Below are 13,907 nucleotides of genomic sequence, written 5' to 3' on the forward strand. Positions count from 1 at the left end.
CTATAGAGTCTTACTGTTTTCATTTGCTGTAACCGAATGGCCAGCACAGATGGGTTAATAATAGCTGTCCGAAAAAAGCCGTAACTTCTCAAAGGGTATCTTGAGTGTTTTGCTTGCTTCAGATACCATTCCCACCCTGTTAATTCTTCTGTTTGAAGTAGAGCTGTTTTAGTCAGATCATTAAATATATACAAGCCCATATTTCTCAGATATATATCAAGGGTTTTTAAAGCAAGCACGATAGATTAAAAACATTACAAGTAATCATCACCAGAATGTAGTTGAAATTAACCTGCGACCGTAAGCACAATTACTACTAAGTTAATCACACTGTAAATGTACTTAAGATCAAACTGTAAATTTATTCCGCTGGGTCAAAACACACCAAGGCACATTGCTAGGAGCCATAAGTCAGGATCCTCTGATACTTATTTTTCCTTGTGTTCTCAAGACACACACACACACAAACCTTACTGTCAGGGGTTCAGGAGCAGAGACGCAGAGAAGGGAGGAAGCAGAGAGCGAGGGGGAGGAATCCGAAGGGAAAATGAGTGATGATGACGACCCGAGATCTCCAAGCCTAAGCAGTGAGTCAGAGGACTCCCAAAAGGGAGCCCCAGTGAGCAGAGCAAGGGGGGGATCCGGGGGGACACCCCAGGAGGAAGGGAACAGAGGAGATTCAGAGAGTAGCAGCTGGAAGTCGGGACCCACGCTCAAGACTGAGAGCAGCAGGGAGGAAGGTAGCCAGGCATCGGGTTCCGGAGGCTGTCAGCAGGAGGGAGGGCACGAGTCAGGGGTGGTCACGCCCTCCTCAGAGAGCGAGGCAACGGTTAAGAGGAAAGTAGAGAGTTGGGCGCGCGCGCCAAGTTCAAATGCAGCGGAAGCTGGAGCAGTAAGCAGCCCGGAGAGTGAGCCAGGTCCTAAAGCCCGCCGCAAGGAGGCAGAAGGATCAGGGGGGTCAGCGTCAGAGGAGAGTAGAAGGGAGGAGGCCCAGGGGGGCAGAAGGACCCAGAGACGTAGGGAGAGGCGAAGGAGGTGGAGCAAGGCTAGGGTATTAAGCTGGTGTGCAAGAGGCGGGGACTCAGACGGGTCTTCGCCGACCTAGGGCAGAAGGTGTAGAGCTGCACGCTGCAGTTCGGAAATGAAACCTGTAACTTAATAAAGACTCTTATAAAGTGAACGCTGGCGGACTTGGTCCTATGTGAGCTGGGACTGGGTGGCAGCTCTGACAGTAAGACCCGTCTCTCAAAAGCTTCGGACACCTGATATCTCGCAGCGGAGAGAGAGGCAGCTGGAGGAGGGGATCGGTGTTTGGGAGCAAGCTCACGACGGTTAGCAGAGATGACGGAAGCAGAGACAGTTGCAGCGCTGCAACAGGCAGTTACCCAATTGAACGCGGAGGTACTGGCATCCAAGAAGAGGGAGGAGGATGCGGCAGCCGCCTACAGAGATCTCCACGCCAGGTTTGAAGCATGGGTTAAACACGGGCAGCCAGGACCCAGACCGGAGGGGGTTGGGTTGGCACGGAGAGCAGGAGGGCTTGTGGCTCACTTCGATGGGAATTTACAACAGTACCCCAATTTTCGAGCAGACGTAATGTGCGCACTGCAACTGCTGGCAAAAGACTTTAGAGATGAGGAAGAGAAAGTGGGGTTCATACTATCCCATTTGCATGGGGATGCTAAAGCGTGGCTACGCAATTTGTGGAGGGATAAAGATCCGGCGCTTCAGAATGCAGATGCCTTTATCAAAGCGATGGATGCGTGTTTTTTGTCTACTATTGATGTGGATCTTGCCCGACGGGAGATTCATGGACTAAAACAAGGGAGGGCAAGCGTCCGGCAGTACCACGCCCGCTTTTTTGCGCTGGTCAGTGCCTTAGAGTGGGACCGGGATTCGCCCCCTGTCAGAGACCTGTTCTGGGAGGGTCTAAGCTCTGCGGTCAAGGATGAAATTGCAAGGGGGGAGAGGCCCCGAAGCACGCAGGAGGTGGTCCAAAGGGCGCTGACTGTGGGGGTGAGGCTGGAAGAACGTCCATGGTGCAGAGATGAAGGACGTGGAGGGCGCGAAGCAGCGAGAAGTTTCTCTTTCGTTCCAAGAGAAGCAGCGCGTGCGCAATCCACACCTCCGCCTGGAGGGGGAGGGGAACCGATGGAGGTTGGAGGTGCAAGGGCTCAGTCAGCAGCCAGAGCCCAAGCACCGACAGCAGTGAAAGCGAAGCCTCCTAGAGAGAACAGGAAGTGTTACATCTGCGAGGATCCAGGCCATTTGGCGAAAGAGTGTCCCCGGAGGCTCCACAAGCACACTGCAGCCTCAGCAATGGTGACTGCAGCAACGCAGCAAGGAGAACCACAGCAGGGAAACGACGATGTCTGGCTGGAGACAGAGGCACTGGGGCCCAGCCAGACGCATCAGTGAAGCAGTCCCCAGCGATCTTGCAACCCACGGACCCCCTCCCACCCAAACCAGTAGTGCAGCTCACAGCATCTCTCCAGCTACCCGATGGCGTCACTATCGAAGTGCCGCTTTCTGTGGATTCTGGAAGCAACGCAGACTTTATAGCGCAGGATTTTGTGGAGCAGCACGCTATACAGCTACTGCCTGCCACTCTGCCCCTGCAAGTCGTCACAGTGGATGGCAGAGAGTTGCTAGGGGGGCAGGTGGTGAAGCAAACGCCACCGATGGTGATGCGCCTTGGCAACCACAGGGAAGTCATCAGTTTTAATGTCACCCAACTGTCGGACACGCCCATTGTGTTGGGCATGAGTTGGCTGGACAGGCACAGTCCGACACTGGCTTGGTACCAGAGACAGCTGATCTTCGGCTCCTCTTATTGCGCAGAACACTGCATCCTGCCCAGACAGGAGGGAGAGGAGGAGGAATCACAACTGCAGTTGGGAACGTTGCAAGCAGTCCCCCACAAATACGCAGACTTTCTGGAGGTCTTCTGCGAGAAAGAGGCTGACAAGCTACCACCGCACAGGCAATATGACTGCAAGATTGACCTCCTACCAGGGGCGACGCTGCCGAAAGGGAAGCTGTATTCCATGTCTGAGGACGAATTACAGGAACTCAAACAGTTCATAGATCACAATTTGCAGCGCGGTTTCATCCGGGAGTCCAGGGCAGTAGGGGGCAGTCCTGTTTTCTTCGTGAAGAAGAAGGACACGCCCCAAAAAAGACTGGTGGTGGATTTTCGCCTCTTAAACAAGATGACCAAGCCTTCTGATTTCCCCATGCCCAGGATTGACGACCTACTAGCGACGGTGCGCAAGGGACGCGTGTTCACCAAGTTGGACCTGCGAGGTGCGTACAATCTCATCCGCATGAGGGAGGGCGATGAGTGGAAGACAGCCATGTTCACGCCTCTGGGCACCTACGAATACAGAGTGATGCCGTTTGGATTGCAAAACGGTTCTCACTGTTTCCAAGCTTTCATGCATCATGTGTTGGCGGGACTCCTTTACAAGAAGTGCGTCTGCTTTCTGGATGACATCCTGATATTCTCCGACTCGCAGCAAGCCCATGACCAAGATGTTCGGGAGGTGCTGAAGAGGCTGCAGCAGCATAGACTGTACGCCAAACTGGAGAAGTGCCAGTTCGACACGACGGAGGTGGATTTCTTGGGTTACAAGTTGTCGGACAAGGGGCTAGCCATGGACAGCGCCAAGGTTCGTGCGGTGTTGGATTGGAAGAGCCCGCGCAATCGGAAGGAGGTCCAGCGGTTTGTCGGCTTCGCCAACTTCTATCGCAAGTTTATCAAGGGGTTCGCGATGCAGACGGCGGCCATTACGGACACGCTAAGCTCCAAGAAAAAGAAATTCATCTGGACGGAGCAGGCGGAGCAGTCCTTTCAGGCACTCAAGCGTCTCTTCGCGTCGGAAGAGCAACTGCTGCATATCGACCCCAGCAGACCGATGCGGGTAGAGACAGACGCGTCCGATAGAGCAGTGGGAGCTGTCCTGCTGCAAAGGGACCCACAGGGGGTCTGGAGGCCGGGAGCGTTCTACTCCAGAAAGCTCAGCAAGTCGGAGCAGAACTACACCATCTGGGACAGGGAGTTGCTGGCCATTCATGCAGCTTTCAAGGCGTGGAGGCACTTCCTGATCGGCGCCAAGCACACGGTGCAGGTCTGCACGGATCACAAGAATCTGGAGCACTGGCGCACGGCTCAGTTCCTGAACCAGAGGCAGATACGTTGGGCGGAGTTCTTTGCTGACTTCAATTTCCGAATAGAGTACGTCCCAGGCGACACCAACGTCATGGCGGATGCACTGTCCCGCAAACCGCAATACCTCGAAGAGGCGACGCCAGCGGCAGCCATGCACATCTTCGCGCCAACAGCGTGGGCGTGCGCTTCAGCCACTGTAGACCTGGATGCGGTGCGGCGGGCGTTGCAGGACGACTCCTTCGCGCAGGCGAAGATGGCAGAGGTGCACAAGGGCACGGCGAAGGGCGACGAGTTCCAGATACGAGACGGCTTGCTCTTACGTAAAGGGGCCATCTACGTGCCGGGAGACGAACTTCGCGCCAGGGTACTGCAGCAGCTGCACGACGCACCCACGGCCGGGCACTTTGGCACGGAAAAAACGGTGGAATTAGTCGCAAGGGACTTTTGGTGGCCCAGACTGAGAGGGGAAGTCGCGGACTACGTTGCGAGGTGCGACACCTGCCAGAGGGCCAAACCGGTGCACAAACCACCGGCGGGACTGCTGGAACCGCTGCAAACGCCGTTTGAACCGTGGGAGAGAGTGGCCCTGGACTTTGTTACGGATCTACCCAGCTCGAGAGGCAAGACAGCTGTACTAGTGGTGGTGGACTTGTTCACCAAGATGGCACATTTCATTCCGTGTGCGAAGGTGGCCACGGCGGAACAAACCGCCAAACTGTTCATAGATCACGTGTTCAAAGTGCATGGTCTGCCGCGGTCTATCCTGTCCGACCGCGGGCGCCAGTTCGTCTCGAATTTCTGGCAGAAGCTGATGAGTTTTCTAAATGTCAAGGTCGATCTGGCATCAGCAAGACACCCGCAGACCAACGGGCAAGCAGAGAGGGTCAATGCCATCATGCAGCAGTACCTGAGATGCTATGCCAATCAACAACCTGCGACCTGGGTGGATTACCTGCCGCTCGCCGAGTTCGCTTACAACAACACGAAGCACGTGTCCACAGGGGTGACGCCGTTCTTCGCCAACAATGGGAGGAATCCCAGAACCTTCCCGGGACGGGAGAGAGTGGGGGGCGGAGAACCACAGACGGCGGACGCGTTCGCGTCAGAGTTGCAGGCGGTACACGATCAACTCAGACGGCAGCTGGAGCTAGCTAAGCACGCCTACAAGGTGCAAGCTGACAAGCACAGGCGGGTTGGCGAAGAGATCCACGTAGGAGACTGGGTCTGGTTGGCAGCCCACGCAGTGCCGACCAGGTCACTAGCCAAGAAGAAGTTGGGACACAAGCAAATTGGTCCGTACCAAGTCGAAGCACAGATCAACCCGGTAGCCTTCCGACTGGCGTTGCCGGAGGGTTCCAGAATGCATCCGGTGTTCCACAGGTCGGTGCTCACTCCCTACAAGGCACCTCACAGATTCCAGGAGCCAGGGACGGCACCGAGTCCGTTCCGGGAGCGGACGGAGACGCGAGGGGTGACGCAGCAAGACCCCATCAACGAGGTCACGGAGATTTTGGACTCCAGATGGGGGGAAGAGGGAGTCGAATACCTCCTAGCCAGAGAGGGCACCCGGGCCAGCGCCAATAGCTGGGTGCCAGACTACGCTTTGGAGGAACCCCTGCTCAAGGACGAGTTTCATGCCCTTTTCCCACACAGACCCATGCCAGCGAGCTTCTTCGACGACTGGCTGTTCACGCCCACACTTTCTTCCAGCACGTTCCATGGATTCGACTCGGACGGGGAACCCGCACTGAGCACCCGTTCCCCAGAAGGATCGCCGGCGGGTTCGGCGTCAGACACCTCGTATTGGTGGGACGATCGACCGGAGGAGCAATGGCGCCGGAAGTGGCTGGAGATGCCAGGTCGAGCGACCGACGCAGAGACTGACATGGACGTGTTCGGGGAGGACCTTGGGTTCGAGCACGGCGGTACAGAGATGGAAGCGGAACAGGTCAACGTCGGCGACCGCGAGGAGGAAGACTCGGAGGTCTTCAGTTGGCGGCCAACCACGGGGAGCGAACTGTATCCGGCATTCCCTCCCGTGATGATGGAGCACCCAGCACCCACACCTGAAAGCGGGGAGGGGGGAAGGGGGGGCTTCGAGGGGGGGATGGATGTCAGGGGTTCAGGAGCAGAGACGCAGAGAAGGGAGGAAGCAGAGAGCGAGGGGGAGGAATCCGAAGGGAAAATGAGTGATGATGACGACCCGAGATCTCCAAGCCTAAGCAGTGAGTCAGAGGACTCCCAAAAGGGAGCCCCAGTGAGCAGAGCAAGGGGGGGATCCGGGGGGACACCCCAGGAGGAAGGGAACAGAGGAGATTCAGAGAGTAGCAGCTGGAAGTCGGGACCCACGCTCAAGACTGAGAGCAGCAGGGAGGAAGGTAGCCAGGCATCGGGTTCCGGAGGCTGTCAGCAGGAGGGAGGGCACGAGTCAGGGGTGGTCACGCCCTCCTCAGAGAGCGAGGCAACGGTTAAGAGGAAAGTAGAGAGTTGGGCGCGCGCGCCAAGTTCAAATGCAGCGGAAGCTGGAGCAGTAAGCAGCCCGGAGAGTGAGCCAGGTCCTAAAGCCCGCCGCAAGGAGGCAGAAGGATCAGGGGGGTCAGCGTCAGAGGAGAGTAGAAGGGAGGAGGCCCAGGGGGGCAGAAGGACCCAGAGACGTAGGGAGAGGCGAAGGAGGTGGAGCAAGGCTAGGGTATTAAGCTGGTGTGCAAGAGGCGGGGACTCAGACGGGTCTTCGCCGACCTAGGGCAGAAGGTGTAGAGCTGCACGCTGCAGTTCGGAAATGAAACCTGTAACTTAATAAAGACTCTTATAAAGTGAACGCTGGCGGACTTGGTCCTATGTGAGCTGGGACTGGGTGGCAGCTCTTCACACCCTCCCTCTCTATATATCCCAGTTACTTAGGGAAGAGGCAGTCTATTCCAACTTGATCTCAGCTGCATGAAAAAATTACCGGCTAAATCTTCAGTTGTTTTTTTCTTAGTTTTTTTTAAAATACCCTATTTATTTTAGAATATGAGCCTCTGTTCTTCCAAAGTGCCATAGTTCTAGTGCTGATTTCTTCAGATCCCAATTACAGGGGAGGGGGGGAGGTGCAGGGAACTGTTTCCAGTCAGTGGCGCTTAGGTCCTGTGACCTCCACAGATCATTTTGGCAGGTCAGCAATGCCTCCCACCTGCCAATCACTCGACCTCACCCTGATGTCAGTGGAAGCATTTCCCCCTTTATTTCAAGCCACGCAGGCAAAGGGACATGTCAGATGGCAATGGTGGTTGCTCGTGAGTAACCAGTCAGGACTCCGACCTGTCTTTTACAGGTTTTATTTTGGTGCAAAACTATTTACGCTGCAGAGCCACAAGTTCATGTCTGCCTCAGTCGCTAGCAGAATCCAGGAGTGGTCGTTTCCGGGTCTTCCCCCAACACAATAGCTTAGTCACCCCCAGCCTTTTCCTTCCTTCTTTGCGTTTTACACCTCTGCACAGGGTGGGCGACGGAAGAGGTGTGCTTCCCTCCTGACAGGCTTGACCAGGAGCGGTGCTGAGGCTCCCAGCAGCATCCTCTGGTCCTTTCCCCTCTTCCCCACTGGAGGGGTGGCTTTCCTCACCACAGGAAGGGGAACTGCTTCGCAAGATTTTCGGAGGTTCCCTGTAACCCAACTGCCCCTCTGCTTCCCTACCCTGTTCCGATGGCAGTACCCTGACAGGACAGATCTTGGTTAGCACCACCAGCCAAGTGATTGTCAGCACTTGCAAAGGGGCTGCCTGCAAACCCCACTTTCAGCAGGGAGCTCCGTCTTTACCTGCCCCACACCTGACATCATATATGATGTCAAGTTGAGGGCAGGTGGACGTGGCTTGGGGGAAAGAGCTTCGCTTGGGCCAAATTTGCCTGCAGGCTGAAGACTCTCAGCTGCTGCTCTAGATTATTTGCCTATGTGTTATAAAACACACATCTCATAAGAGCATCTTACTCCCATGCTGTCCTTCACGGAAAGAAAACCCATGGACTGGCAATAAATAGAAGTGCAATTTAACATTCCAATATGGCCGGTACTGACATCTGACAATGAATATCAGAGGAAACACAAATAGCTGGTCGTCTTTTGGCGTCTCAGCTCCTCTTTTGTCAGGCAAAAGAAGGGATTTTATTCTCTTATCAGGAGATACACGTGATTGATCCATCTTGAACTAAGGCTTTTCAAGCATGAATGACCTCAGTCCTCAGTCAGAGGAACCCTCACACATGGTCATGTTCTCACATAACAGTGAGCCAAAAAGCTTCACTTTATAAAGCAAGCTGGTACATACATACAACACAATTGCTTCCAGTTCAGTCCTCACCTTGTGCTGACAAGTAAACAAACCAAGATGGGTAGAGCTTAGGAACATGGTTTGTTACTCCCAAACAAGCCACAACCTGTAAGCCAACAACAAACCATGGTTTAAGACTGGCTAACAAATGGTGTTTCTATTCTCATTTGTTTTACTCTCTGTGCCTTCCCCCTTTATTTCAAACAATAGCACAAAGAAGAGTTCATCCTGTGTCCCTCCCTCTCTCCCACAGTTAGTTTGCTAACATGTCTGCAGGGTAAATACAGTGAGTTTTATTTCCACCAGTAGTTCTAGAAAGCATGGCTCCACATTATGGATTCTAAAATGTGCTTTTAAAAATGTGTCTGTGAGTCTAAAGTAGCTAACAAAGGTCAGAGGTGTTGATGGACAGGCTGGGCAAGTGCTTACAGCTACATCTCTGTATGAATGGCTGAATCTGCAATGAAAATCTTCCCTCTGGCTTGGTTTGCCCTTGGTTCAGTAGACATGCTGGAGTATCTTATCTCCCTGACTTTTCCCCCCTTTCCTCCCAGCAACCTTTTAGGATGCATTCTGTGTTTCGGCAACGGGCAGCTTGAAAAAGGCAAATAACTGGCTTATATTTGTACCTTTTAGCCAGAAGTGTTTTGGGTTTTTTGTTGTTGTTTGACATGGCACCATCTTTTAAATGACTACAACTAAATCCAAGCCTTTTTAGGTAATTCGCATGAACAGCTCCATCAGCCAGTTTGGTTATATTCACAGGGAAAGGATGTTTGAGTGAGGAAAAGATGTTCTCGTTGGAAGTACACTCAAGGACAGACTGATTCACACTATTATTATGGTCTGGGGTTGTGTAGGCACAAATGGCCTTGGAGGGAATGCCATGGGAACCACTCCATCTGATCACTCCCCCACCCCAAGTCCTACTCCGTCCCGTCCCCCCCAACATTTTCGGGGGGGGGAGGTTCAGTACAACTGAAATGGGTCCTCTTGAATTAGTTTGTTTTTACACAGGGTCCAACCAAAAACTTTTAAAGCTTTCGTTGATAGCTTGCAGTGTAAAAATCATCCGGTGATTGACAGCACTACAAAAACATGGATCTAAGTCACAGGTCCTCATGTGCATAGGCAGACAACAAAACTATCAACAAATTATACAACAGAATAAATGGTAGTTTTCTTTTCCATTTTTCAAAAATGCATATCTAACGTTCTCCTTTCGCCATTGACCAGGAAAACTTCTGGTTGCTATGTAAGGGATTTAGGGTGCGCTAGATTTGCTTTTGAGTGTGTGGCAAACAGGAGGGTTGTGTGCAGCACTAGCAGATCCTACTAGATAGAATGAAAGTGTCAAGTGAGGCTCCTCGTGATCTTGCCGCTTGGAACAGAATGATATTTCTCTGTCCAGACTTTCTGTACTTCACAGAAAACATGGAAGCAACATGTCTTATTTTGTGCTGGATGGGGGAGAAAGACCCCTATCTTTCCCTGATTTCTCTGGCACCCCAGGCACTTGGGTGGGTCTTTCACTTGTCTCCAGGCTTTGGAGACTCTCAGAAGCAGCAATAAATTAGCTCACAAAGTGAGGGGTTGACTTCTTGACTCCCCTAAGTCCTCTGCTCTTGCAAGAAGGCTTAGATGAATGTGTGAGAGTGGTGGCCAGAAATAATGGCTAACTACCACTAGGGTTGCCACGTTTCCTCGCCTTTTTTTCCATCACGTTGCCATACATCCAGGTTTTCCCTGACATTTTGCTGATTTGAGAAACCCCCCCATGCCATTTTTACACCCAAAAATCATGACATGTCAAGAATTTTCCTGACGTATGGCAAGCGTAACTACCAGAAATCCCCAAACTTAGGAATTCCCTACAGCCAAATGACTTCATGGTGCCTTTAACAACACATTAGGCAAATTCATGGAGGATAGGTCTAGCAGGTTCTATTTTCTTGTTGTTGTTGTAAATTTACCTATTGGGTTTATCTACCTGGTTCACTCAACATTTTCTCAAAGTGACTAATAGCTATGATAGTTAAATGCAACCCACTTATAGAATCATAGAATCATAGAGTTGGAAGAGACCACAAGGGCCATCGAGTCCAACCCCCTGCCAAGCAGGAAACACCATCAGAGCACTCCTGACATATGGTTGTCAAGCCTCTGCTTGAAGACCTCCAAAAAAGGAGACTCCACCACACTCCTCGGCAGCAAATTCCACTGTCGAACAGCTCTTACTGTCTTACTTATATTCAGAGGCAGGACACCACTGACGATCTACTGCAGCAATGGGGATCCTTTGGTCCTCCAGATGTTGCTGGATTCTGATATCCATCCACCCCAGCCAGCATGGTCAGTGATCACTGGTTGGCCTGTAGTTGGTCACAGGTTCCCCCAGCCCTGATCTACTGTTTGGAGACCAATCTGGAGAGCTCTTGTCTTCATGCCCAGCTTGTGAGTTCCTGGCATGATCCAACTGGTGTCTGTTGGAAACAGAATGCAGGGCTGGATGAGCCTCTTCATGGTCCAATAGGGCATTTTATTATTATTATTATTATTAAAAACAATAACACAAAGAGATGTGACAAACATGTATCATAATCTTCCTTTTCTGGGAAATGGTATTTGCAGCATCTGTTGTAAGCTAGGTCCCTGCTGGAAACGTTAGTGTCACTGTAAACTTAACTGCTTATCCACACTGGAATATGGGACGCATCCCTTCCTGTAAATAAAGTTCAGTTTGAAGAAGGGAGTTCTAGCTGCTTCCATTTGACAAATGATTTCAATAAGTTTGTTGTTAATTATTTAGTAAGTTGGCAATTATAGGAGCCCGTTGGAGAACTTGTTAGCTCTTGCTCTCAGGAAGCATGTGGTTCTCCTGCTCCTGTTCTTGTAGTCGCTTTTGAAATGTTGTGGCTCCCAGTGGCCACATTGGGTGTCTGTTTGCACCTAATGTAGTGCAGATGTCAGTGGCAGAGCTGGCAACTGCCCCAAATGAAATGTGTAATTCACAGGTCCCCAAAGAACCCAACACTTCCTCCTATAAATATGACACATCTTTGTTGCAAGCGAAGTGCCTTAGTCCCTACGCTGATACTAGATTTCAAGATTTTAAACTTCTCGCCTTACCCTGACGCCAGAGTGCAAGGGAGAACAACTTGTCTGCAGTGCATACAGTAAGCCTGCAACTTATGCAGAGATTGCATTCCAGGGATCGTGCCTAAAGCCAAACCTGCACAGAGTCAAAACACATTGGGTTCAATGGCAGGTGGGATTGCCAAAGTCATTTTCCCCACCCCCTTTTAACTAATTAATTAATTTTGCCACACATGTTAAACTGAATGCGCTCAAATTAAATGGGCGTAAGTTGCCGGCTTGCTGTACACACATGCCTTAAGGTGAAGCTATACAGTCAATTTGTGCAGCTACGCTGGGTTTGGAAGCAGCAAATGGGGATCCAGTTTATAACCGTGCTTCCTCCTCTGGTTTGTAGCCCATGAATGGAATTGTAATACTGTGTAATGCTCGTGTTGTGTCAGTAGATGTCAGTCTAGTGCAATACATAGAAACAGAATACAGTGGTGCCTCGCAAGACGAAAAGAATCCGTTCTATGATTCTCTTCGTCTAGCGGTTTTTTCGTCTTGCGAAGCAAGCCCATTGACGGATTAGCGCTATTAGCAGCTTTTAGCGGCTTATCTGCTGATCGGATCAGCTGATAAGCGGCTTAGCGGCTTAGAAAAAGGGGGGGGAAACCAGCAGGAACTCGCAAGACATTGTCGTCTTGCGAAGCAAGCCCATAGGAAATTCGTTTTGCGAAGCACCTCCAAAACGGAAAACTCTTTCATCTAACGAGTTTTCCGTCTTGCGAGGCATTCGTTTTGCGGGGCACCACTGTATATGCATTAGACACAAGTAACAAAACATGTGTATTAGACCTGTTCTAGCCTATAGAACATTTGTTCTTTCCATCACTATTTATGGCAGAGAGGTCCTTGGCAGATAAACTTCTTGTGTTCTACAAGTGATGCTGGAGAAGGCCTGCTGAAATGTTCATGTTCAGCTCTATGCAGACTGTAAAGCCAGTTCTATTTCTGCATGGGAAATCATGCCAAGGAAACAAGCCCACATGAAAGGTTTGTATGTGGGCTAAATTACACTGATTCCAAACCTAGTCACCGTGTTTTCAGTAAGGTTTGCATCATGGTGCAAATGTTTGGATACTGCAGTGTTAAAAATCTTAATTTACAGCAGGGGATGAGAACCTGTGTCCCTCTAGATTTTGCTGAACTACAGAGAATCCTGTGCTGTGGGCCTCTTCAAATATGCAGTCAGTCCTGGAATGGCATCCCCTCACTGTTAATGAAGCCCCATTGAACAGAACTATCATCTCCTAAAAACTCGCCATTCCTCTTGGAGCCCTATGTCTCACGTTCTTCAGTCTCCAAATGTGTTGCTTTCTTTCATTGCAACCAAAAGTGTAAAGCCAATTATTCATATTGCGTCCCAAAAGTCTGCATAGGAAAGAACACTGTTTCAATTTCTCCTCTTATCCCAAAGAAGTCTCAGTTATTGTATACCCATTCCCCCAGATATTATTGGAGAATATACCGTATTTTTCTGTCTATAAGATACCCCCTATTTTGGGGGACTCAGGTTTAAGAAAATGAGGAGAGATGGCCCTGTGTATAAGACGCCCCCTAATTTTCGACATTATTTTTTAGGGGAAAACCCTAAAAAAAAATTAGGGGAAAACACAGAAAAATACAGTAATTAGAAATGTAGGTGGAAATAGCCAATGCTGATTTAGGCTGTACCCTTTTAGAAAATGAGAATACTTTGAGATGGTAGGCAAGGGAAAAGGTAGTGACAGCAAGGAGGCAGGGGGGTAATAGCAGGGCCATGAGGCTACAGGAATGTGGGTCTGAGCAAGTATCCAGCCATGCCTATCCTTAATGCTTGCCCTGTCATCAGGGAATGGATGGGCTTTGTGAGTGCTGAACGGGTAGGTCACTTGGGGATATTTACAGATGGGTGAGTCATGGATGAGGGAAGGGAAGGCACTTGATTGAAAATCTGGCTTTCTTGTTTTAAAACATTGGAACGTTATCTGCAGGGAGGGTAGTCCTTGGAAGTCAAATGCGGCGCTCATCTCGCTTTATTGGCCAAGGGAGCCGACGTACAGCTTCCGGGTCATGTGGCCAGCATTCCTAAGCCGCTTCTGGCGAACCAGAGCAGCACACAGAAACGCTGTTTACCTTCCCACCAGAGCAGTACCTATTTATCTACTTGTACTTTGACGTGCTTTCGAACTGCTAGGTTGGCAGGAGCAGGGACCGAGCAACGGGAGCTCACCCCGTCGCGGGGATTCGAACTGCCGACCTTCTGATCGGCAAACCCTAGGCTCTGTGGTTTAACCCACTGCGCCACC

At 51.0% G+C, this 13,907-nt stretch overlaps 1 protein-coding gene across 5 annotated transcripts in view; it reads left to right on the forward strand.

Moving 5' to 3' along the window:
- Positions 1–13,907, forward strand: part of WDR7 (WD repeat domain 7) — a 228,882-nt gene that overhangs the window by 177,927 nt on the left and 37,048 nt on the right. The gene's annotated exons all lie outside the window — the stretch shown is intronic.

Source organism: Podarcis vaucheri (genome assembly GCF_965113315.1).
Source record: "Podarcis vaucheri genome assembly, chromosome: 11".
In the NCBI taxonomy this organism is placed as follows: domain Eukaryota; kingdom Metazoa; phylum Chordata; class Lepidosauria; order Squamata; family Lacertidae; genus Podarcis; species Podarcis vaucheri.